The sequence below is a fragment of the Micropterus salmoides genome, unplaced genomic scaffold, assembly GCF_014851395.1.
Source record: "Micropterus salmoides isolate LMB-PRFRI ecotype aquatic unplaced genomic scaffold, ASM1485139v1 Ms_hic_scaffold_3, whole genome shotgun sequence".
NCBI lineage: Eukaryota > Metazoa > Chordata > Actinopteri > Centrarchiformes > Centrarchidae > Micropterus > Micropterus salmoides.
In genome coordinates this window covers 20,569,140-20,596,989 of record NW_024042261.1, presented here as the reverse complement: position 1 = coordinate 20,596,989, position 27,850 = coordinate 20,569,140, and the positions used below count along the sequence as shown (strand labels likewise).

The window sequence follows — 27,850 nt, the reverse complement described above, 5'->3', positions numbered from 1 at the left end:
CCCTATTTGAATCTCATGTAAATTCCTTTTCAAAACTCAAACTAAAGCTTACGCTTCAAAACTCAATGGTCATCATTCTGAAAGTAAGGCTATGTTACATAGTTTCTGAAGAAAAATGTATTTTCAGATTATACATATATAAGATTTCCCACTATCCAACAGCAGCAGTAGTTTTGCTTCCATCTTGTCAGAAGGCACAGGCACAGACCACAGCCACCACCACTATGTTGCCAATGGTTGCTAGCACAGCGATCCAAAGCCAAATGGTGTCACTGGAAACTTTTCCATCATCCTCTGCTTCTGATTGTCTGGAATAGCCGGCATTGAGGTTGGAGGTGGACGTCTGCAAGGACGTGTTGCCATTGTACGGGGAATCCATGAAGGCCCCACTCACAGCCGAGAAATGCTGTCAGGAGAGAGGGAGAGAGATGGGGAATTCAGATTAAATTCATTTTTGTCGTACAAATTCTATGGAAAGTTCAAAGCCATTCATTGAATTCAATTCAATTCAATTCAATTTTATTTATATAGCGCCATATCACAACAACAGTTATCTCACAGCGCTTTTCATAAAAGAGCAGGTGGGGTGAAGTCACAACTCCAGTCTGATGATTAGGATTTAATTTTCTTCAGACATCAACAATAACGAGAGAAAAAAAGAATTATCTGGCAAAATAGGAACCAGGAATATAATCAGCCAGGTCAAACTCAGCACAGACCACCAGTTGTGTTACTACTGAGAGAAAGATGGAAAATGCTATTGTTATTTATACACCAATATGTTAACAAACAACAGGATATGGTACTACTATACAAAGACATCTTAACTATGAATAGTATGGTATGACAACTATTTTTTGTCATTTTGTTATTGCATGTTCTCTGTTTATCTTCATTTTGTGTCTTGATTTACACTTATTCACAACATAAGTAACAATATGATAAAAAATATTCTTCTAAACCAGCTTTTAAAACTACCTTTCAAACATCTGATTTCCTCCCCCTTGCTAAATACAGTGGCATTTTCATTCTTAAGGTATTCTTAGTCTCTAAAAGCTAAAAATCAGATGCGTTCAGCCTTAAGTGAATCTTACAGTGATACGGATGGCATGGCTGAACAATAACATGTTCTGTTCAGGGGGTTAGCCCCGCAGCTGTGCCTGATCCCAGGACAGCTGTACTGTATAGTGAGAAGGAATCAGCATCTCAAAGGGATTAATGCTCAGAAGGATTAACAAAGTCTGACACATGCTTCACATGTACTAAAAAAAGATCAGAGACGGACAGAGAGGATGAAAGAGAAAGGCAAAAAACAAGCAAGGCGACATAATGAATCCTAATTTTTGTCTCAGCTGGATGTGTTTATCCCTCGGGGAATTCCACAGCACCCAGTCACACAGACAGGAAGAAGACTCCATCAATATGGAGCTACCTCTGGTAATTAACATATAACATGTACATGTCAGAAGAAACAAATACATTCACACACACACTTACACACACACACTACCTCTAGTTTTAGTTACTTGTGTTGCTGCCAGCTCTGTGTTCTGGAGGTGTGACACCTGTGTTACAGGCACACAGACGTGCAGTTGGTAAACTCAGGTGTGTGTAACGTAACTTTTCACACAAGCTCACCACACACGGCAAAAAAGACAATAACACAAGCACACAGGCTTTCTCATAGTCTTACATGCAAACCACGGACCAACAGTCTGTGATGCAAACGGACAGCTCACTGGCCATTAATAATTTCAGCTTTCACTCTGACAGCTGAAAGGTTCAAGTGAGTTTAACCTTTAAACTTGTGGGTGTTTTAGCATATAAAAGCACTATTGTGGCAACAACGTCACTTCATAACCATAACTGTCAATGCTTGGAAAAATCATGTTATAACCTGATGTGCAGAAAGATTGTTTGATAAGTAAAATGCTTGATATGGGGAAACAGGACACAAATAAACCAAACTGTACAGCATTGTGTAAGTGTCTGTTTAATCCGGAGGCTGATATTCTATATTCATTTCTGGTTCAGCATGCAGATAGTTTAGATCGTATCTCATTACTCAGGATAATATACATACCTTGCTGTGAACTGTTCATTCACTCCCAGTGTTTTAGGGGACATATCAAAATGCGGGTATTTAAAATCTCAGGTGAAAAAAATTTAACATATCAATATTTACTTACATTGATAACATAGATTTATAGTAAAGAATAGGTCCTACAGCCAGTGAGAAACACTTGGCATTGCACCTGACTAAGAGTGAGGGTGCAAAATGTATTAAAGAATATGAACTTCCATTGAGCAGCTGAAAAATGTTACTGACTCTCTGTGTCAGTGTGACTGCAGCTGAGGTCAAACCCCTGTGAGTGTAAATAGATTTGTTTTATTCTTCTAGTTTGGCTCTGGGGTGCTACAAGCATCAGGTTCAGTTTGACCCCAGGTGCTTCTCATTCTTCTTGTGTGTCCTCATCCACCCTATCTCTCCACACCCAAACTGCAGATGTGACTTGGGGGCAAATTCTCACTGAGGAAACTTCATGCTGAGGGGAGTAAAAGAAGAGAACAGTCTCAATGTTGTTATCACTGAATGTTCCAAGGGAAACCCATTATAGCACATACAGTACTAAAGCTCACTTAGAGCTTATTGTTGTCATTAGATTCTAATATCAACACCGAGGAATGGAGGTATTCAACCTTAAATACTTCCCAACAGACTTAAGATAAGAATCTGAATAAATTAGCTAGCCATCAGCTTTGTTAAAGTTTAGTCACCCATTCTGAATGAGGGGTCAACAGGGAATCAATGGGAGCACGACATGAGGCTGTCGACACCACTTGTCTGTGTGGAGGTGTAGGCCACTGCTCTCTATATATTATACGTATGCAACAAAATGGACATAAAGGTGCTCTTCAAACTGACAGGAACTCCCAAACAACGTAATCACCATGACAACTTTATGGGACTGGGATCAAAAGGTACTGATGAGATCAAAAGTCTGGTGAATACATTTATTATTGATACAGAAGTTGAACTTTTTCAGGAATGCAGATATAATCTCATTATATGTTCATTATATGTCTCGACCAATAGGTATGGATGTCAGACCTCACATATTCAAAGAATCTCACTGATGTACAGGATGATGATTTTCCTTTGCGTATCATTATTCATGCACAAGTGTATCTCATCCCATAACACAGAGAACTATAATTTCTCAGAAGGGATGAAAAAAAAAGTCTAAAATGTTGCAAACATTAAAATATGGCAGCATAATTTATGAGAAAACTTTAAGAGTGCTCACATCAGCCACTTAATATGTATATTTAATTTAAACTGCCCCCCAGGATTTTTCATGAGTGAAGGAAAAGGGACAGAAGTCAGTTTTGGTGTTCTCATGTCTGTGTTCACAACCTGAACATTGTCTGCACTGAACTTGTTCACGTACTCATTAAAAAAAACTCTGCCCAGAAGCTGTGTCTCGTTGCGTGGGTAAAACAGCACAGAAAGGTCATCAAGAAAAACAGCAGGGAGCACGAGCATGTGCAAGTGTTATTATGCCACACGCCTCGGAGACAAACTCCGCACGGGCTAAAGTTGAAAAGCTAAATACCTACTGTATGCTGCTACTCTGAGCAGTCTACTGAAAGCATTTTAACTTGTAATTTAAGTGGGTTATTGTCTAACCTCACCTTTCCATTTGATTTAGTGGTGTTTGAGCAGATGATTGATTGTTTAAAAGCTGACTCAAAGTGGACTTCCTCTGAATATGAGGTTTGTGATAAGAATGGGTAAATTGAGCGAACAAAAAACATCATGCCAATCTAAATTTGCTGGTCAGAACAGACAGTTTCAATATGGTGATCTTGTAGACATCTTGGACATACTCTCAACAGTTTAGACTGTGAGGTGTTACAGTATTTACCCATCAGATATTATTTTTCTCTTTGCATCTTTGCCTCATTGTTCATCCTGAATCCTTGATCTTGAAGCAAACTGCAGGAGAATGTTTGCTCAATGCAATAAAGCCATACATATTATTAAAATATTGAAATGTCAAACAAATAATTTAAGCAAGTGGCAGCATGGACCTAATGGCCACTGTAGCAACCTGAAAGGGACAAACATCTGCAAAGGCTAATATCTGTCCCGTAACAGGAATGTATGCAAACAAACAGGACATTCTTTATCTCTTGGTTTGATCATTTAAGTTGCACACCTCAATATGTAAACGAAAGGTTAGCGGCGGCGGATCCACCAAAGACACACAAACACACCAAAAAAATAAATACATTTTTACCCATTGCAGTAGTCACCAACAATATACTATTTAAAGAAATCTAAACCTTATACACTGACATGCATGGCAAAAAAGGGAAATCAAGACACAATTCATAAAATCAAAACAAGCCAAGAAGCAGCATAAACAAATTTGCCGAAACATAAATTGTACAAGTGATTACAAAAGAAAAAGGAAGGACGAAAATATCAGCATGCGTGAAACTAGAGATGTTCTCAAGCGACTGCACCTTATGCACACCCTAACATACTGTAAATCCCCTGTAGATGGCAGGAAAGTTCATCTACTGTAGGTAGTTTTGACTGAATTTAATCTGTGCACAGCAGCTGGAATAGGAATTTAAATGTTAGATATGTTTCTCTCATGTGGAGCAGAAAAGTCTCATGTCATGTTCACAAAACTGAACACTAACAGCATTCAAGTAATTCAAAGTTTACAAAAGAAGTCGTTCCACTATCAAAGCTGTAGTTACTTAAAACACTCCCAATAAATACAGCTATAAAAACTTGTTGACATTGTTGTTTAGTTTTTTTATCATTATTTAGTCACTGCTACTTTTTTTCTTGTTAGAATATAAAACACAAACAGAAAAATATATATAATATATAAAGAAACGAAGAAAGAGAGTTGTACCTACTGCCAATTGTATATGAAGAAAGAGAGCAGGTCTGGTGTTCCTGTCTGTCCTGTCCTACAGTCTGACTTAGACTGAGTGCATCCAAAAGGGACAGAGGAGCAGCGCTTCATGAGAGAGATAGAGAGTGCACTCCATGTGGGAGAGAGAGAGAGAGAGAGAGGGAGCATGGGAGATCCCTTCCAGTGAAAGTGAGAGCGCACAGTGTGACAGCATGTGTATGAGACAGATTTAGACATGCTGTGTGCGTGGGAGTGTGTGTGAGACAAAGAAAGGGAGAGACAGGACACACCATGGGCACGTGTGTGTGTGTGTGTGTTTTGTGTGTGTGAGTGTGAGAAAGAGAGAGAGAGAGAGTGAGAGGACAGTTTTCCAGGAGACGCTTTCATCTACGAAACAGCTGAGCTGGATGTTTACTAACTCACTAGCAGAATTTTCATTGTGACATAGAGATAGCCCCTTAAAATCTGGTCTGATACATAATGACCAATGAGGAAATGTTCAGATGATGTAAACAAACCTGTTAAAAATTGTCAAAAAATAGGCGTTGGAATGCAGATATAAAATGAAGCATCAAACACTGCCATGACAGCCACAGCTCAGACTTCTTTAGAAACTGATTTTGTTGGGTTCTTTAGGTGAAATAGTAAGCATGTCTTTTCCAAACTGAACTTATAATGGTGTGGTGATGGAGCAGTGGATAAGACACATGCCTTTGGTGTGAGATAAACACCAATGTGTTTGAACAAGATACTTAACCCCTAGTTGCTCCAGAGGCGTGGGACCTCTGACCTATATATTACAAAAAGATCAATTACAGCCATTGTCGGTTTGAAGTTAAAGTCTGTCTCAACCAATCTATCCATGATCTATTGTGCAGTTTACTTCAAACAACAGCTTTCTCAAGCTACTTTATCCAGACTATGATGAGTAAAGCAAAAACTGAAAGGCTTCTCCTTTACCAGAAACAATACAAACAGTAAGAACGACATAGTGACTGGATGACGTTAGAGAACTCCTAAATCATATTTGAACCAACAGCATTGTGAGCACGCAGCGGTCGACTCCTGCTGAGTCACCAGGATGATCAGCTGTTCTGCGTCTACATCTGGGACTGTGTGAACACGCAGGTAAGAGCAAGTAAGAGTCTTTCTGGCACGCATGCATACATGTACATATGGCATGCACCTGCACATCTGTGTGTATGTTGGGACGATATGTGTGCAGATTGTGTATGTGTGTGTGTGTGTGTGTGTGTGTGTGTGTGTGTGTGTGTTTGTCAGTGCTCATACAAATACTAATAGCATGCATCTCTATGAGTGAATGCATCTGCACAGGTTAGGAAACATCTGTCTTAACTTATAATTTGTGTCATTCAACTTTCATATTTATTAAAAAAGAACAAAAAACAAATAATCAAATCAAATGATCTTGGGCATTTTGAGAGAATAAAATTTTAGGACTGAATACTTGACTGGTTCGATTTTTCACAGTATATACCTGCTGAGTTTCAGGTGTTCCCATCTAAAAACAAATAAATAAATAAATCACCTGTCACCTCTCTATAAACTAGTCTTTTATCCTCTTTTAGCTTCTTCTTCCTTTATTCTCTATCCAACAATCTAAATGACTAAATTCAAAAGTGTCTGCTCCCAAAAGACATAAATATACAGTCGGAGTACAGAGAGGAAGAGAGAGAATGAACAGAGAGGAAGAGAGAGATAGGGTTAGAGGATAAGCTTGAATAAACAGCAGTGACTCTATGACATGTTGTCTTGCCCTCATCATGTCATTCCTCCTTTTTGTCACTCTGTTTTAAATCAAACGATGACTCCACCACCCACTTGTCCTTTCTCCATGACATAATATCAAAACTTTTACCCTCGTCTGTTCAACAATGTCCTCTCTTCCCCTGTTATTGTCTGCATCACTCTGTCTCTACAAACTTATATGTCCTCGCTGTAGACTCTCCCATCTCTATCTTCTCGTCAACACCTGTAAAATCATTGTGTCACACTTGCACTATGCATGTTCTTTCCTCGTCTCTGCTAACCTTCATCATCTATTTTTCCCCTCTCTCCCACCATACATTCCCTATACATCCTTCCATCCCTCAACCCATGATATGGCGTGCAAAGCTGCAGGGCTCTGGGGATTAGAGAAATTAAACATGTACAGCTTCAATCCAAATCTCTGAAAATGATCTTTGCTGCATGATGTATCAAGTGCACAACATAACTTTTCTGTAAAAAAGGGGACATACTGGAGTCTACTTCCTGTACCCATATGTACCCATATGTGAGTGAGTGAGTGTCCTTTGCGGGCTTAGAAGGATATCTGTGTGCGTGAGTGACTGCATGAGTATATTTGTGGTGTCCACAAACTGGGATTCCACTGTCCTTGTGGGGGCCGACAGCTTTGTGGGGACCAAAATGCTGCACCCCACAAGTTTAAAGGGCCTTTCCAAGGTCAAGACTTGGTTTAAGTGGTCAGAATTAGGTTACGGTTAGGGTAAGGGGCTAGGGAATGCATTTTGTCTGTGTGTGTGTCTGTGTGTGTGTGTGTGTGTGTGTGTCCAGGAAAGTGACGGTTTATAAAGTTACATAATGTTCTTCTACGACATTCAGAAACTGCCTTTGGTGCTCACAAGCTAACACACATGCACTCACAAGGCACAAATCAATCCGCACACATGCAGTAGGAACACGCATTCATCAATCAGTGCAAACACACACGACACTCTGGAAGCTGGGGTTATGTAAAATTGAGGGAATTTGAGCAGAATCTGGGGACTTTGGGTGAAGAAAAAATTACTCTCCCATAATTAGCCAAGGATGGTGGGGGGTTGAGCAAAAGGTGTCAGAATTCACTCATCATTTATAAGTAAATGTAAAGTAAATCATTTATGAGGCATTTGCATCACAATATATTTGTTTCACAAGGTATTAGTGTAGCCTGTGACCTGAAGGTTGCTCCTGGGCGATATTTCAACCTTGTACACACTGTCCCAAATATATAATATTATATTTGCATGGTATATTTGAATTTTAAGTTCCCAAAATATATATTTCCAGGGCTGAAAATTTGGGTCTCCATCTGTGACCACTTTAACAGAAATTCAAGGATGAAAGAAAAGAGGGGGGAGGCCAGAAGAGAAAGAAATTAAGGGTGAATAAACTGCCCCACTGCAGCCAGCTGTTCCTCTTCTTTCTGAAACATCTGTCATAGAAGGAGAAACACAGAAAGAGATGTGAAAGAAACTATTGAAGAGATGAAGAGAAACAAAGGATGGAAAGAGTTAAAACCGAGGGGGGGATACTGTTTGAACCAGTCTGATCTCTACCGTGTACCCTACCTGTGTAAAGTTTGACCAAAAAAGGGATTCTGTCATACAGTTTACACAGTGTTTTTGTGTATTGTGTGTGTCTGGTCTGACATGTGTGTTTATGCAAGTATACATGTGCCCTCACCCAGCCAAGTAGTTTTATAATAAATAATTCGTTACTTATTTAATATCTTCTCAATACGTTTGCAAGACTAAAAGTCTACAGCCATGCTAGCAGTGGTGTAAGACTGTACTGCTAAGTGCTAAAATCAGCCAATGTTGGGCAGTAGCGGCGCTACTTACTAGTTTAACTACATTTCTCAGTAGCTTGGTGGTAGCGGCGCTATTTTCTGAATCAAATAGCTTTTCAGTAACGAAGCTCTTTGATTGACCGAGTAGCACGGTAGCTTCCACACACACTACATTTTCCCAAGCCTTTCTGAAGGATCAGTGAGTGACACCACCGCCATACACTGACCTGTATGTGTAGCCGGCAGAAGCGCTTCCGTTTGACGGTGACATCACGTACCGATCCTTGGTTAGGATGTAACTGAGCTACTTTTTCCACGTTGCTGTAGCTTAGCTTGCTACATTTCACTGGGGAGTAGCCTCTGTGTAGTGAAGCTTCATTTAATGTAGAGTAGCTAGTAGCTTAGCTCACTACAATTTTCAAGTAGCTTGCCCAACACTGATATCAGCATGCTAACATGCTCACACTGACAATGCTATGGTGATGTTTTGCATACCATATTTAACATCTGATTTTGGCATGTTTGCATGAGAACATTTGCTAATTAGCACTAAACAAAGTACAACTGAGGGAATGTCATTAGTTTTGCAGGTATTTGGTCATAAGCCAGAGTACTGGATATATTAAAATGTTGACCTGATGAGGTTAAAGGTTCAGTGTGTGATATTTAGGATTTATTGACAGAAATGCAATAGAATATACATAACAATGTTTTCAGTGGTGTATAAAGGCCGTACATAATGAACTGTTATGTTTTTATTACCTCAGAATGAGCCATTTCTATCGACATAACCACGGGTCCCCCTTAAATGGAGTTCGGTTTTCAAAGCGGGGCTGAACTTGCCTGTTTTGTGCTGGACAGGTAATTAAGTCAGTCCAACTATAGCAATGCAACTGAAAACTGTTCTTTGAAAGCTTAGCTTGAAGATGGCCATAATCACGGAGAGAAGCAACATGTTTCCTTTGTCAGTGGTGTAAAATATGTTGTTGGATTAATTTCATGTAACGTTGTTCTCTAGCGCTGTGTTTTGGCTTTGCTACTTGGACAGACTAATGTGCCACTTACTTTTGTGAAACAATCAGCTGATCAGTATTTTTGCCAATAAAAGTAGTAGTAGTAGTAGTGAGTAAGCAATTACTTGCAATTCACAATCCTTAAAAAAACTTAACATTTAATAGGCCTTTGAGACAGACTGTGACGACCACGCCGTGAAACCCATTATTTTCAATGGCTTGCGCCACTGCAGTTTGTTGCTGTGTCAAGCAAAGCGCAAGTGCAGCACAGCACACTGCTCAGTGACCTCACCTCCATCAAAGTTCAAAATAGTTGAACTTTTGCGCTGAACTCCGTGGCCAGCGCAGCGCAGATCGCTTCCTATCTGAAAGGGCCATTACGGATCGCCAAAGTGATTGAAGTTCATCCCCAGGCGGACATGAATGACGGTATCAAACAGTTGTATAGACATTTAACTCAAAACTGCAAATCTGTCTACTGCTTATCTTAAACACTGCCAATGTGACATAAAAAATGCAGTTAACATTCAAAATTTGCCTCTTTTTTTTAATATCACTCAAACCTGAGTGATTTGAAGCACTGAGGACATGGTGCACTGCTCATGAGCTGGGGTTTTAATCATGTACTGAAAATTACTCTCGTGAGATGAAGAGTTTGTCCTGAAATAATGGACACCAAGCAAACTAAAACAAAAAATAGAAGTGGCTGAAAATAATTTCCATAATTTCCAAGTTATTGAGCTGTGTGATGAAAAGAAATATGGCCCGGGGGGGTCCTTCAGCTGATTGAATTCATGACAAGAATGGAGGGAGCAAGAATAACTGAGACAAAGCAAGACAAGAGATGGAGTAAGAGAGAAGAGAGTGAACAAGAAGTTGAGGTTGAGCGAGAGAAGGTGTCAGGTCTGTAGGTTATAGTGAGCGAAGAAAAGAGTACTCTAAAGAGACAGAGAGAGAGGGCGAGACATAGCGTTAGAGGGAGAGAGAGAGAGAAAGCAGGGGGGCTTGTTCTCATGGCTGATTGAATCTTTGCTTAGTTTTGCTGGAGGCTTCTGAGCCTGACAGAAGAGCAAAGAACAGCTTTCACTGACATCATTAAGTGACCTTATCCAGCTTCTTTCATAAGACCATTCATGCTTCAGACACACACACACGTACATGCTGAAAGCTGCAAATGTACATACACAGATATTTACAGGCGTTTACGGATGCTCATATGGTTGTTTTAGGAATTATATAATTTCATATTTAATTCAACAATCAGTCGTTCCAGCAAGTGCCCCGGAACAGCGTGCATTTATCTTCAAGTGACAAAGGCTTCCATTGGCCATAGGAATTATGACGGGAGTAGAGGAGGAAGTGGGCGGCACGGTGGTGCAGTGGTTAGCGCTGTCACCTCGCAGCAAGAAGGTCGTGTGTCCGAACCTCCGTTGTTCCGGGCCTTTCTGTGCAGAGTTTGCATGTTCTCCCAGTGTCTGTGCGTGTCTGCTCTGGCTTCCTCCCACCGTCCAAAGACATGCAGATGGGTTGATTGGTGACCCTAAATTGTACTATTGTGACCCTAAGGTGTGAATGTGAGCGTTACTGGTTGTCTGTCTATGTGTGGCCCTGCGATAGATTGGCGACCTGTTCAGGGTGTACCCCGCCTTTCGCCCGATGTCAGCTGGGATTGGATCCAGCCCCTCGTGAACCTGTAAACAGGATAAGCGGTTGGCGATGGATGGAAGAGGAGGAAGTCATGTGACGTTATAGAGCGACAAAGTCTGCATAGGCAGGAGGTGGGGTTGGGTCAACAAAACATTGTTAACACAGGAGACAGCTGTTGGTTCCCAAACCTTAATCAAGTGGTAATGTGACAATGACGGTGCTCATTTTTTTCCTGTCTCGTGCCAGTGATGAATATGTGTGAATGAAAGTGACTCCCACAGGAAACCTGAAGAAATGACAACCAGCATTTGGTCCCTGTGTGAAACAAGATTGATTTGATTTTTTAATAAAGTTAAGTAGCATTAAGGTACGTTAAATCTGTAGCATTAGCATTAGCTTCGAAGGCTGTGTTGGAAACGAGTAAAAATGCTGTCTCAGAAGTAGGGTTGGGACAATTTGTCGCCGTAATCGATTAGGTAAATACGTGTAGTGAAGCAGCATGAACACGTGAAGTGAAAGTTTCCCAGAGCACCAACGGCAGCACCGCAAATCGTGTTTACTCCACACAAGCACGGCACATTATCAGCACAAGGACACGTAGTCCGTTAAAATGTATTTCTTCATCGCCTTCATGTTGGGGATGAGATCTTGCGTGGAGCCCCAGATCGAGGGAGCTCATCAGTGGTCTTGTATGTCTTCCATTTTCTTACAATTGCTCCCACAGTTGATTTATTCACACCAACCTGCTTGCCTATTGTAGATTCACTCTTCCCAGCCTGGTGCAGGTCTACAATTTTCTTCCTGGTGTCCTTCGACAGCTCTTTGGTCTTGGCCGTGGTTGAGTTTGGAGTCTGACTGTTTGAGGCTGTGGACAGGTGTCTTTTATACAGATAACGAGTGGAGGACAGAAGAGCTTCTTAAAGAAGAAGTAACCAAATACTTATTTTCCACCATAATTTACAAATAAATTCTTTAAAAATCCTACAATGTGATTTCCTGGCTTTTTTCTCATTTTGTCTCTCATAGTTGAAGTGTACCTATGATGAAAATTACAGACCTCTCTCATCTTTCTATGTAGGAGAACTTGCACAATCAATGGCTGACTAAATACTTTTTGGCCCCACTGTAATTGAATAAAATATTGATTTATTGCTTAGACATGTTTTTGATTTATTTTGGATAAATTGGTAGGTTATGTTAAAGAGTAATAGGCAACTTTTTTTCTTTAGAATACACAAAATTTGTCGTAATAGACTTGAAAAATAATCGTTATGTACAGCTCTACTCAGAAGGTGTCAAACAGGGCAGTAAGGCATCTTCTGTTTCGAACAGAGTCGTAGTGTTAGCGTTAGCGTTAGCATTAGCGTTAGCATTAGCGTTTGCATTAGCGTTAGCTAGCTGGCTAACTATGTTAATCTGAAAGCACCCCGTAGCCCCTTACCCTCAACCTAACTTTCATAGGGGTTTGTGTTAAACCTAAGGCACTGATTGCATGTATGCTCTTGAAACCAAGCAACATCAAATCTGCTGTAGTGCCTCCGATGAGACTGCTTTCGGTGTCTTTAATTGCTGAATAAACCTTTCAACAATGTATTAATGTATTATGTATGCAAGCAACATATTAATATATTATGAAATTCAATGGTTAGTGAAGCTCCATTTCATTAACTCTGTGCTTTACTGAACAGACGCCATGTTACTGTTGCATGCGCTGAGATGTGAAGTCTACTAAGTACTAAGTGCATTTCATGAAACTTATTTTTATCATGTAAAAAAGCAAGTCACACCACTTCTGTCACGATTAGAGCAGTAGATGGAGAAGCATGCTCCTTCTTTATAAATCAGAAAATAGTGAGTCATGTCAGTCACATATTGATATCCTGGTATATTCGATAAACTGAAGACTTGTGTAACCAAGACCAGATAATAACTTACTATTCAATACTTAGATGCACATTTGATTAATCAAAAATGAAATACAGTAGCTGACATCACCTTTTTCCAACACAGCGCCGACAGCTTCAAACAAAAGAAGAGCACAGATCGAACACAAACTTAGGACTATCTCTCGTGTGAAATAACCAGTATTGCTTTAGCTTTGGCAAAGTAGTGTGTTCATGTAGGCTTATGCTACAAGATTCACATGTTTTTACAGGTCACTCACATGGGCACAGGATGACATACATTACACAAGCACACGCACACATTACACATATTTTTATGTTGTATATTTGCTAAATACTGTAGGTTACCGAAAAGGTTTCCTTTTTCTCACATGCTGTATTCTGTAATATTTTAGGAGTATAGGCTGGTTTATCAGGGATGTTTCTTGGGGTTATGTCAAGCCACACTGTAATGCAATACAAGTCATAAACGTGGTGTGAGAGAGAGATTTTCCTAATCCTCTAACAAAAAAGGAAAGAGAAACAACTGACAACCAAGATAATACTACACTGCCAAGGTATCCCAGAAAAAAATCATCTTCATTTCAAATTTAAAGCTTAAGCACCGTGATTAAATATACTATACAAATAATCTTCTACTCACACAATACACCTTTATGTAATGATGTCATAGGTTGCACAGGCTGGTGGCAAGAGAAATATATGAAAAGGAAGGAAAAAGGAAAATCTAATTTCTAAGTTTTTGACTGACCTTTGGATTGATGCTAGTTGAGAAAATGGCTTTTAAATATATTTTTTTTCAATTTCTTTCTGAACAAACTGGTGATACCTGTTAATGTAATGCCAATACAAGTATGCCCTGTCATTAATGAAATGAACCAGATATGAATGTATTCGACTATAATAAAATGTTCCTCTAAACTACCTCATCGTAGGAACAGACTAATCCCTGAAGTGAAGTGTGTGACTCATTTATGTAATGAAAAGGCAGTTGACTTCATCCATATACATGTCTGATCTGTAGGTATGTTTCTAATCTGTCATGTCATCCATCCTGAATGAATAAAGCTTTACAGAGCTTATATGATGCGTGCCATGAGTGAGTCATCTGCCTGTATGCTTAATGTGTTCAGCAGTCAAAACATTTGCTTATCACTGGATTATCTTAACTCTCTATGCTGAAAGTGCATATTCACAACACTGATGGAAAAGTTCAAATTCTAAGTTCTGCCTACAGTTCTGCCTTTGGTGTGAGAGACCCGGGTTCAATTCCCCACTGTGACCCATCTATCATTGTGTCCCTGAGCAAGACACTTAACTCCTAGTTGCTCCAGAGACGTGCAACCTCTGACATGTATACCAATTGTAAGTCACTTTGGATAAAAGCGTAAGATAAATGTAAATGTATAATAAGAAAACCTATTCCAAGTTTCTAATACAAACACACTTTTTGGATTAACTGTAGGGAGGAGACTCTCGTGATAGATCAGTTCTGCTGTCTGTGTCAAAGAGATGCCCCCCTGAAGTACCTGATAAACTCTTTAGCAGATGGTAATCTGCCCTAACTCTCCATCACATACACTTTGATAGACATGACTTAATTAAAACTTTCACTCCCAGAAAGAAAGGAGTTTTGGGAAAGAAAGAGAGAAAGAAAACCAAGTCATCCACACAAGGTCAGCTACTAGTCACTCTTTGAGCTCAGTGTCTTGCCCAAGGTCGCTCCATCAGTGATTGCAACACCGCCACAAAAATTATCATCAGTTGAACCACCTTTAAGATGTGGGATACAAAAATATGAAATGTGTTCATAAAGCACTCCAAGATTTAGGTGTAAGAAAGAGGCTTTTAAATTTAGTGGACTTTGAGATCTGCTGACTTTGCACAGCTACTGCGTGAAAACACAACTTAATTATCAAGGTCGTGCTGCATTTCGGTTCCCCCCCCCCCAAAAAAAACAAATAAAACAATAGCCCTAATTTTTCCAGGAAACAAAGTTTTGGAGGTGCATGGTTTTCTTCAGCAAGAGTGTTGACTGAGCGTTCAGAGACAGTTAGCGTGGGGTGATTAAGGACCACACATTGAGCACGGCTGATTAACTATCTGAGAACAGATGGCTATCAGATGAGGCTTTCCATCAAACTCCTTCAGCTGGACAGGGTTCACGTCTGGTGCAGGCTCAGTGACAGCGTTCAGGGAATTAAAGGGGAATACCACTCAATACAGAAACCAGAAAACGAGACCCTTAATCTGCCTTCTTGAAATATTTCGACAGAGAGTTTAACTCTACAAGTTGAAATTCTAACTGGTTGTGTGGAAAAGCTTTGTGAAACTGCTGCATATTTTGCCATTACTTAAGTGTGTCTTTACACAGAGACTTAGTTGATTTAGTACGTTTGAGCAGATGGTTATCATAGGAGATTTTCCATCAAATCTGCACAGCTGGAGAGAGTACACTGCAGGGAATTTGTACCTAATCTGCTCAACAAGACTGCTGCATGTGTCATGCTAAAATCCATCTTTTAGGTTGCTTTTTGATATGTGAAGGCTCAATCTATTAGAGTCTACAACAATGGAAAAGCGAGGGGGATTTCTTTTCTTTTCTTTAATGCAACCATCAGATGGTATGATTTCACACTTAAAAAGGCACCTCACTTCCTATCCGACTGACAGCACAGTTTTCGAAGAGTTAAATCTGAATTGCTGTGGTAGATGTCATCAGAAAAAGTCACATCACGCCATCTAACACTGTCACATAATGAAATTTTCAGAATTATGCAGAAGTGGTAGCTCAGTACAAGCTCAGTCTTAAAAATCTAGTGTTCAGCTTCAACTGAAGCCCTTCTCTGTCCTCCTCAATGCAGTTGGACCACAATACAAACACACTCGCTATAAATATTTTCTTTTCAATTAGGCATCACGATCACAGTAGGTAATGTTATCTTTTTGTCAGTAACAATTCTCAAGGTAAATGTGCTATTAAAATAAGATGTTACCAGAATTTGACATGAGCTTGAAAATGAACTTCATGAACTATTATAATATTATAATATTTGGTCCCGTACAACACAAATGCATGAATGACCATTTTATGTGTTTCATTAAATAATTAAATAATCTCAATAAAAAGTTTGCTAATCTAAAGACACAGCTGTAATGAACAACTCCCCTCCCCATCACCTATATTTTCATTTCTGATAAGAAAGGAAAAACATCCTCCTGCGACTCGAGCAATGAAGTAGCTGTGATTTAATGCGGTAAAAGTAGTATGGTAATTACTTTCAAAACATATCCATAGGCTGCACACCTCACTAAGAGACCTTGACTGTAACATAAAGAGGCTAGTTAATGCTCAACATCATAGGTCAGAGGAGACAGAGAGAGAGAAGAATATGGGACAAGAATGTTTTACCACGATACAGAGTGAGAGAATGCACGAGACTGCTGCAGTGACAGGAGGAAACAAACCCAGCAAGCTTGTCAAAGCACAGATGAGGATCACTTAATCTAATCTTTCTTTACAGATTGAGCACAATTACAGTTTCTTGAAGATGAGTTTTCATAATTTTGGTGATGAATTTCATATGAGTTGTGGCCCTGGAACTTAATAGAATTATACTGTATATAGCAACAGAATATAGGAAGCAGTCTTCATTTGAAGACAGGCAAATAGTACCTTTGATATATTTGTTAAACTTTAAAACAATGTTATTAAGTTCATTGAAAAAGAAAACTATAACCAAAACTACCTCAGCCTCATTGCACGTACGCAAGTACATATTTCACATATTTCACATAAACATATTTACAGGAAGAATGCAGCCTCATAGTGACTCACTTCTTTACATAAAGAGTAAACCCTTGCTTGCATGTCTTCTTATTGAGAAACTACTTTGCTGTCTGCCTCTGAGTCATCGCCGTCTGTGTACACTGTCTAAATCTGGATATCTGCCATGCAAATTTGTACTTTGCAAATGTCCAAAAAACTTTTCTAGTTTTCCGTGCGACTCAGGGTGTGCAGCTCAGTTTCATTCCCAAGTAATTTTATTTGCATTCTCTAGCTGAAAAAAAATAATAAACCTTGTAGCATCTGAACGGTGGCTACTCCTGTTCTTCCAGTACATAATGCTTTAACTGACAAGACTGACTGCCTGATTATTGTGAAATACGGCTGTGAGTTATAAATACTTCTGTCAGTAGGCAACAAAAACATCTCATACTGTTACTGTCACAAAAACAAAACTTTTAAACAAAGCCAAAGCAGTAAACATTCAAGAAAATAAAAGCATACAAGTAATATAAAAGAGCTCAGCAAACTTATTAGCTCTACTTTCCTTTGCTGAGCTTGGTTAGGTGGCTAACTTGCAATTAAACTATTTTATATGACTAAATTATGTGACAGTAACTGCCCTCAAAAAAACCCAAACAGATTTCATTGCCTAAAAGTCTTTAAAGTAATAACTCAAATGGATACATGTATTCTGCTTCCTTACCTGTGCTGCCATCAGTGATAACTCCATTATCCCTGGATCAATGGTTGCCAGCCTGAGTGTGTAAAGAAAACACGTTTTGTTGGGAAAGTAAGAACGGTGATAGCAAATAAATGCAAAGGAGAAGAGCACGAGGATGGACTGAAAACTGCACTGCTGTGCTTCGCAAGACGAGCGCAGTGAATGTGCTACATAATGACACAATGAATGTTTTTTATGCTTCATGGAGTTGATTCACTCAGCACATCTCGCTATCCGTCTCTGTATGGATGTGTATGTTTGGGGGTGGGGCAGGGGTAAACTTGTGCTTGAAGCATGCCAGGGAAACCTTGCAGAATTACTAATGTTTTTGCATGTAAGCTTTTTTGACACTGCTACACAGTAGCTACATCTTCCTGCTACTACTTTCTATTATGAACGTCATAATCCCAAAAGTGGATCATTGAATTATTCATCTCCATCTGAAAAAATTACATTAAAATGATCTTGTAGCCTATATGTTTGTTTCTCCATCTTTCTCTCTCTCTTGGGTCCATCTCAGGTTTATAAAGTGGTCATAAGTTATAAATAGGCTAATGGGTTTGTTGTGGTCATTAATAAACCATTTCATAATGTCTTATACAATATGTTCATAACAATATCTTTTGGGTTGTCAGTGTGTGGAACCCTTGCCAATGTTTATCTCCTGTATGTTGCTTTGACTTTTAGCAAACTTTTTAATTTATCAGGGAGAAAAAGGCTGCAGGTCATCTGGACAATTTATCAACAACATATTAACACATTTTCATCTGCAGACTTAATATATTGTAACCACCCATTATTGATTACTTATTAATATTTACAGTTGCTAGTACTTACTGATTGTTAAGCTGGCTGCATATATATATATATCAGAACTGCTTGACAGATGGTCAGGACGGATGAACAGCTTCATGAAACATCCCACCGCCCAAATCTTTCTACATTTTAACTGAGGCGGCTACATCCAACAATTTCTATTACTCTCCGAAATCAACAATCTGACATTCCCACCCAGTCCCCGCAATGATTGGTCAGCTATGTGGAGATGAGAAAGTAAGCAGCCCTCTTTCTTATTCTTTATAGAACTATTTCTGTCACTTTTCTTGTGAACTATTGAGTGCAACAAGGCCATCCAGGAGAGACTGTCATAAAATATGCACCATTATCCCATATTTAAATGATTATCACATCTTGCCTCTCTCTGTGACAGCAGGATTTTCACTCTCCTCTCAAGTGTGGCTGTTCGGAACAACTATGAACAGTTTGGATTTCTAACCCAGCCTCCTGAACTGTTATTAATGAACACCTGCCAAAAGAGACTTCACATGTTCTGGCATGTTTCAACAACTCAAAAGTGGTTATAATTAATGATTTATAAGCAGTGGTAGATGGATATTAACCTTTAATGAAGCCAGTAGCTACAACTTATTAAAAATTGGCAAGTGGTGTGGTACAGAGAAAGATATAGCTTCTGACTATTTGGCAATTTAGTGTTTTGATACTGTACATTTCAATGGGTTTGACTATATTTAATGGATTTTGAACTTGTTTTAACACAATCTAACACAACTTAACAGCTTGTTTGAATGTGTATGTGGCGGGTTAGGGGCACCTCAGTATTTCTGTTTCTATTGCAGCTTTGTCACATTTTGCTTTTATTGATACACCAGCTTTTCTAACCCAGCCTAAAAAGGTTTTTGCTGTTGTGTTTCCATGCAGGTTTTTTAGGTGCTCATTATAAATGTGCATAAAAAGAAGTGGAAGGAAAGGCACTTGAATTCAGTTTAAAAATCTACAAAAAACACAGTAACTATATCACTTCACTGTCCAATATCCTGTGCAGTATATTAAGTGCATTTTCCTGTTTGTTCAAACGGCCTCGGAAGATTCAAAAAAGAATCTCACAAATGCACCACGTTAAGGCACACGTAAAATGCAGTGGTGCTCAGATACAGCCAGACACACATGCACGCGACATTTTTTGCTTGTCTATGCTTAAAATGAGCTTGTGTGAGCGGTTGAATTTAATTTCTAAAGACAGTTTCACCCCAAGCCGCTTATGTGTCTCCAATGTCACAGCACACCAAGCTGTTAACTGTAGACCTCTATTGTACTCTGTGGCCTTTGGAACAATTACTACTGCATGAGAAACCCCCCCTAAAATAGTCCGTGTTCTGGCTTCTGGGTGTGTTAATAGATGAGCGAGAAAATTACTACATTTATGTGCCCTATGTACATGTAAGTATGTAGGCATGTGCTTGTAAGGCCGGGCTGCTTTAGCAGCAATGTGTGGCTCTTTCGTGCACAGTACAGGCCATTTGAGGAGAGATGGTCATTTTTCCTAAGGGCCAGTGAGTCCAGCTGTCAGCAGAGAGAGTGAGACATAAAGTTGTTTCAAACAAAAGAAACAAAGACGACAAAAATTGGTCAGATAGAGAGACAGGCAATTGACAGTTTTTTCAGGTGTTTATTACCCCACCACAGTTTGTCACTTAGTATGTTTTATGTGCTATATAGGACTACCGTCTGTCCAAGATTAGTTTGCCTGCAGTGTTTCTGTGTCTGCTAATTGTGTACAATTCTTTACACATCCACCTCCCATCTGCCTAAAACAGCTGTTTGACACAGACAGATAAAACACTTTGTGGCCACAAACACACTTTTAAAAAGATGTGACTGTTAACTGCCCCCCAAAAGGCTTCACATATGCACACACACAAAATTATGAACAGATGACTAACTTTCAAAAGGTGCTCTTTGTCTGCTTTCACTGTGCAGAAATGTGGTTTGCTGTTTGCAGCAAAACCTCTTCATAAAACAACTTAATACCAGGGAAATTATTCAGCAACTGGAATGTATTGCTGAAAAAGAGTCAAACATGCATTAATTGGTTGCCTATTTACCCATCCAGTCGACACGGACAGACATTAGCATTCATTTAGAGTTCCAATGGCCTGGTATATATACACATAAGAGGAATTTGACTTCGGCAAAACCTTGCTCTCAATATACCTACTTTACGCAAAACAAGCATTAACAAAGAGCTCAAAACAGACACAGATTACAGTGGACAGTACACACGTACACACACTATAAACAAAAACAGTTTGATCAGTTAAATATTCATTAATTCTTGTCTATTAACACTTCCAGACATGCCGAGATATTAGCATTCATTTGGAGTTGTGTTTCTGTCCATCTGGTAAATGTTACGTCCAACATTTACTCTCCTTTTAGCTCTGGTTTGGTCTCCACTAACTCCTGAGGGAAACACCTACATCTTTAGCAGCCAAAATCTCATGTTACACATTTTTATTATATTGCAGTGTAGCTTTAAGTTACACTTAACTAAAATTAATCAAAATATGTCTGCTGGCATTTGATATTAATGTTGAGCAGAATCAAGGACTCAGTGGTGGCTTCATCCAAACACGTACTTCAACATTGTTGTGATATGTTTACAGCAGCTTCCAGTGTACAATACATACAGTATATAAAGAGCTGAGACACACATGCAGTAGTTATGTGTTTTACTGTACAGAGCATTTTCTTTTCAGAACTTTTGCTGCTGCTGGTACCAAGAATCCCACTGCAGCCCCGGCAACTCCACCCACCACTGCTCCCATGCCTATGCAAAGCAGACCTCCTGCAGCACTGGCAGAAACCCCAATTGCAGCACCCACTTCAGCGGCTGCTAGGATTATTCCAGGATTAACAAATGGATTTTTCTTCTCTGCCATTTCTCTTGATTGTCTTTTATATGATTTCTGAAGAAGCTTTAGCTCTTCCTCCAGCAGTTCTCCTTTAAGTGTAGCCCTCAGTTTTTCTTCTTCTCTGCGTTGTTGCTCAGCACTGGCCTTCATATTCCTCTCTGCTTGTTCTTGGATTGCTCTCTCAGCTTTCTGGAACATTTCATTTGTGTAAAATGTTCTTCCATTATAACAGACCATACTTTCTATCTTTGCAAGCAGCTGAGGTACCTGACTGTTATTGGGAACATTGTTATTGAAGACATGACATCGCCCATTACATTTTGCAATCAAATGGCTAAGGTGTTGACTCTGACTATAAAAATCTTCAATTCTTCTGTCTCCAAGCTGGTCACCATGAGTGAAGAGAACCAATGAGTAATTTGCAGCTTCTTTACCAAACACCTGCTGCAGGAGTTCAACAGTTTTCTTTTCTTCCTCTGTGAATCTGCACAACTGGATCACAATCAGGAACACATGGGGCCCAGGAGAGGAGAGAGAGATGCATTCTTTCAGCTTTAGGATCACTTGTTCTTCTTTGTACTTTGTATCATAAATTCCTGGTGTGTCAATGACCGCGACCTTCCATCTATCCACCTTTCCTTTGGCCTTTTCACATGTTGACGTCACAGAGAGTGGAGAGCAGACTGACTCAAAAGCCTTTCGATTAAGAATTGTATTTCCAGATGCACTCTTCCCACTTCCTGTCCTTCATATGAATCAAAATCTACAAAACAACACAGGAAATGGTTTTAGTTGTTGGCTACTGAAGTGAGTCATTCAATAGGCTTTTAATATTAAACAGTGTATCACTTTTACCATAGAATGTAGTGACAGTTCAAATCTGAGATATTAACAATGTTATTAAAGGTTATTAATTAGTATTGTTTTTAATGATAACAATGCAACTTTCATATAGGCCTATTTTTCTTCATGAGATAGCCAATATTTTTTGGGAAATCCATTCATTTGAGTGTTAGATGATGAGATCAATACCACAGATGTATGTATATTAAGAGCTTGTAACATTGAACTATAACATGGTCAGACTCATGATAGACACAAAAAAGACCAAAATCAATGGAGCGGAACCAGAGATATCTTCTTATTTATCCCACACATATGTTAGGCATACAAGCTATTCATTTAGAATCAATTCCATAAGAAAAAATATTCATAGTAAAATTTGAATACAAAATGTGTGTGGCTGTATAATCTCCAAATGTTGTATTTTTGTATGACGTTTGTGCCAATAAACAGCCCTGACACATTTAGCTGGACCATGTCACATGACCTTTGTGGAAACCTTTCTGACATGAGAACCGAGCGTGCAGCCTTTTTTCCACTCTAATTATCAAAATAAAAACCTACAGAGAAAACAAAACAACAAACATAGCGTGGTGTCAAGATACATGTTAGCTAGGCTATGTATTGTTAAATTGGCAAATGGGTTTCTTAATTTGCATGTGTTTCTTGCAGCATTTTGTTTAAATGTCTTTCTCTATTCAGAACAAATAAACTCTACAATGGGCAAGAATGAAATTTAAAAGGGACAATCAGAAATCAATGTAGCAACATGTAGCCTGAAGATATTGGAAAATGTCTATAAAATCGTCAACTCATTTCTCTGATCAAATCTCTTTCAATAATAAACACACTACAAACTTCATAAACTTAGGTACACAAGATCATGATCAAGATCATAGATAATTGAGTTTCACATACAGGTAAGTTTTGAAAATTACACAAATACAGTAAAATCAATAAATTAAAAGTAATAACAGTATTATCCAGATTAGGACATCACAGCGCAAAAAGTGGTGAGAGAAGAAAAAGGAATTTAATATTGATAAAAATGTAATTTAAATGCTGCTCATTAACTGTATCACGTTTTGTAAAGTAATGCTGTACTTTATATAATTTCATATTAATAAAATGAACAGGGCAGAATGTTTGGGTTGTAGTTACTTTTCTGCGGTTCACTAGATTAATCTATCCCATGTCAGGCATTAAAGGATAAAATAAAAAAGGGAACACTCATATGTTAAAAATACAAGTAGCTGAATAAACAAAAGACTAAAATAGCCATGAAAATACAGATTGCCTCTGTCCCATGCAGTTGCCATTTCACTTTGTCTCTGAATACTGTGAGCCATAATCTTAACAGATTCACACAAATGCCTAAATCATGAAAACAGTTCTGTCTTCTCCAACAGGCTTATGAGAACTGGTGCTTCTTGGAGATGCACACTGTAGCTTATATTAACTGTGTTTCTGTGTATGACAGCTTTCTGTCAACTATGTTTAAAGTCACCACTCAAGTTCAGTCACATTCTAGAGAAACAGACAGTTCATAGCAACAGCAAATGAGTAGAACATAGATGTCACTCTGAATGTCACAGAATTTGTAAGGGAAAACTTTTGCATGCAAGTAGACACAGACACCATGTAATCTCAGACCACCTCTCTGTACACACATAGTCTCACCCACCCACAAGCAGAGAGGTGACAGCCTTTGTGTTGTGTGTTTTTTTTAATCATTTTTCCGTTTGAGTGTATGAGCGGTGCTTGGTGTGTTTTTGTTTGGGTCTGTCTGTTTCCCTGTACTCAGCTTTGGAGATCCCCTTTGAATTTCGTATTACGCCTGCCCACACCTGAGTAGTTTCCATTAGCCCCGAATCCTGCCTTGGCTACCTTGTTGCTTAATAAATTGTTGAAAACTTCCCAAGCTGTCTGCGTGTCTGCATCTGGGTTCGAGACAAATTCCTGAAACATGACTATATTTAACGGGAAATCCAATCTAGTCTCATATAGTTGACAAAGGTTGACACACGTTTGACTACCATCTGATCACCATTCAGTTTAGCAATTACAAGTTACAACAACAAAAATAACCAGCCAAACATCAGCATGTAAGCAATTATATTGTAAGCAATTTAGCATCTTTTTATTTTAATTTAACCCAAAGCACAGGTGTTCAAAATACAACTATGTTTATCAAGTTCCCATCAACACAGACACAATTACTGTCACTGCTGACTAACATTAGTGGAATGTTGCTGTTGTCTTTTCAAAGAAAGGTACCTTACTTCAACACTGAAAGCATCTGCTATGGGCCTCAATCACAGTTCATATGAATATCCAAGTTTAACATATGTGGACTTCATGATGTTTGAGACGTTTCCTTTAACTCACTGCATAATTTTGAATACTTTGTGTATTAGTTATTAGTTGTTATTATTATTATAAAAAGAAGAAAGGAACAAGGTTACTAACATATTTGACATTGACAAAATGTAGCAAAACATTTATTTAAACGAAAACGGTGGTGTCTGAAACACCATGTTGTGTAAAGAAGTGCATAGCACACTACATATTTAATATGGCAGTGTTTATTGACACGTCGTTGATGATTGGGTAACATCTCTGACACGCCCACCACACGAGAGAAAATATATCTCAAAGCCCATTGCGCAACATTGCACAGCTTTTCGAGGAACCGTGGCGTTCAACCAGGTAACTGTAGCAAACCAGTGCAAAACATTTTGAGGTTGAGGTTTGAGACAGACATGGTTCTCTCCCAACATGCAGTATCTCTCCCCTTAAATACTCTCAAGTACAAACACAACAGCAAATGGTAATCATAGAAAAATGGTAATTTCATTTGGCGTTTTAGCATTTTACCATTCGTAAGTATGCATGTATGCGCGAGGGTAAGTATGTGCGTAGTATACTGTATACATGCAAAATGAGTATGTATATATGCACAAGTTGAGTATGTATGAATGTATGCGCAAGGGGAGTATGTATATACAGTATGCGCAAAGTGAGTATGCATATATGAGCAAGGTGAAGATGTATGTATGCGCGAGGTTAAGCTTGTATGTATGCATAAGGTGAGTATGTAGTGGTTAACGCTCTTGTCTTTGGTGTGGGAGACCTGGGATCGATTCCTACTCACTGCATGCAGCAGGTCTGGGGATTATGGGGACATAAAAACTTTCATTTAATGTTTTTAGGGGAGATAAATGTGACTGCCAAATGAGCAAATGTACATGGAAGAGAAAAGGTTTTGCCCACCATGTTTTGTAAAGTAGCCTATTGCTGTACTGTACATAATTACATATGAATACAAGGAACAAGGCAGGATGTTTGGGTTATAGTTACTTTTATGCAATTCACTAGATTAATTTATCCCAGGTCAAGCATTTGAGCCCTGACGCCCCCGGTATCGGGGAAGCACGTGGCAAAATGTAGATTGAGAAATTCATGTTTGAAACTAGTATTGCATGACCCTATCCATGCTACACACCTCTGTGAAGCTAGGAGGCTCAGCTAGAAGCTCAAACCAACAATGTTTATCTACACCAAACACACATCAAACACCAAGCATCTAAATGAGCTTCTATCACAATATAAATTGCTCTGTGAGTACTGTACATGGCTGCAGTTATAAGCATCCAATTATCTCTAATCACAATATATCCTCATGTCCAACCTCTCAAACCGAAGCTAATCTCAGCTGTATAGCTCACATCACTCAAATCACAAAAATTACAGACTCATTAGCTGGATAAAAGTAACAACAAATACACCAATATACATATACAATTACAACTGCTGACTTACTGACTTTTTCAGTCAAGTATTTCGAGCTGCAGCCCACAGACATGACGGAAGTTGAACTTCCAACTATGGTTTTTCCCAGAAGACAAACATTTTTTCTTTAGAGTCCCACAACAGAACTTTAAATACCCTTCTTAGAGGTTTTGATGTTAGAAATAAACTGTGTAGATTTCGAATACTGGCAGTTTTACAAAATTTGATGGCAAATTGAAAGTGGGCTCAAACATTTTCGGAGTCGAGAAGCTCTACAAGAAGCTCTACTTTATGTTATTTGGAACGTGGTTGTGTGGACATAAATAGTCTTTTAAAGATAACTTCCAATAAAAGTCAACATTTAAACAGTAAATATGGCCAAAATATGGACATTCACCTGGTATATATTTCTTTTAAATTGTATGATAACTGTTGTATTTTAGTTTATTTTCATTCAAATTTACAGTTACAGTTGCATTCCATGTGTATTAAAGATATTCTGTTGCATTATAATGGCCCTGCGATGGACTGGTGACCTGTACAGGGTGGACCCTGCCTTTCGCCCAATGTAAGATGGGATTGGCTCAAGGCCCTCCCGCGACTCTGTTATTCCTGATTCATTTTAGGTATGTTCTTTTAGGTGCTTTTCCTGGAAGAAGGTGGGCGTTTCCAGCAGGTTAAAGGACAAATTGTTGTGGTGGCAGCCCAGCTGACAGTGAGTGTCCTGTTTTTTTCTCCTTTTTATCAGGTTTTCTGTTCTCTGCCTGCCTCCCTGTGTTTTCTCCCCTGTGTGCTCTCTCTCCCTCTGCTCCTGAGCCCAGCCAACTACCTGCACCTGCATCCCATCAGCCACCTCGTCAGCCTGCCACACCTGCCAATAATCACCTCATGACTGCCTGTATTTCAACCCCGGTTCTCCACACCATCCTTGCTTGATCGTCGTTGCTCCATACCCGGTGCCACCCCCACGTTCAGGCTTTCATGTTTGTTGTTTTTTTCACACTTACCCTGTGCCTTGTCGCTGTCTGTTTCCCTCCCAGGTACACTCACCCTCGTCCTCCGTTCGGCTGGGCTCATCCACTGGCCCACTCCTCCTCGGACTTCCCTCATGGCGTCCTCCCGGTTCCCCTGCCTCTCCTCGCTTCCTCGGCCCCTGTGTTCCCCGGCTCCCTGGCCCCCTGTCTCCTTGGTTCCCCGTGCCTGTGCTTCCCCGACGTCCTCCTCTCCCTCCACTCTAGTCCCTCTCTCCCTTTTTCCCTCAATAAACCTCCTTCCCTCAGAGTGCTGCATTTGGGTCCTCTCTGTCCACACACCACGCAATCCCATAACACAAATAAAAAATGGATCATAAATAGCCATGAAAATGCTGATTACCTCTGTCCCATCTCTGAATGCAGTGGGCCATAATTTTAACAGATTGGGATTTCACACAAATGTCTAAATTAAACAGTGCTCTTTCTGGCAAGCTTATGAGAACTGTTCTCCTACACACTGTAGCACATATTAACTTTGGCTCTTTGTTCTGTATATGACAGCTTTCCATCAACTTTGTTTAAAGTCACCACTCAAGTTCAGTCACATTCGAGAGAAACAGACAGTACATGCCAACAGTATAGACAGGACATACATGTTAGTGGAATTTGTAAGCAGGCCTAGCTGTGGAAAAACTTTTGCACCACCCAGAAGAGATTTATTGACATGAAAACAATGCTAGGAACTGTAAGGATTTCAAAAGATACTGATCTTAAAATATTTTAAATTCAGGTTACATGTAGGGACTACAGTAAGTCGTCTGTAATAGTGAGGCCATCACACTACATCCTATAGTCTATTGTCCCTTGCTGTTAAGTCTTATGTTACAAGGTCCCTTTCTCATCATCAAAACGTTGTTGTCCATGATACCCTGCAGCCCT

General features: G+C 39.3%; 1 pseudogene; it reads right to left on the bottom strand.

Annotated features, from left to right (window-relative positions):
- Positions 1 to 187: 187 nt before the first annotated feature.
- LOC119883263 lies at positions 188 to 26,849 on the bottom strand (annotated as a pseudogene).
- Between the last annotated feature and the right edge of the window lie 1,001 nt (positions 26,850 to 27,850).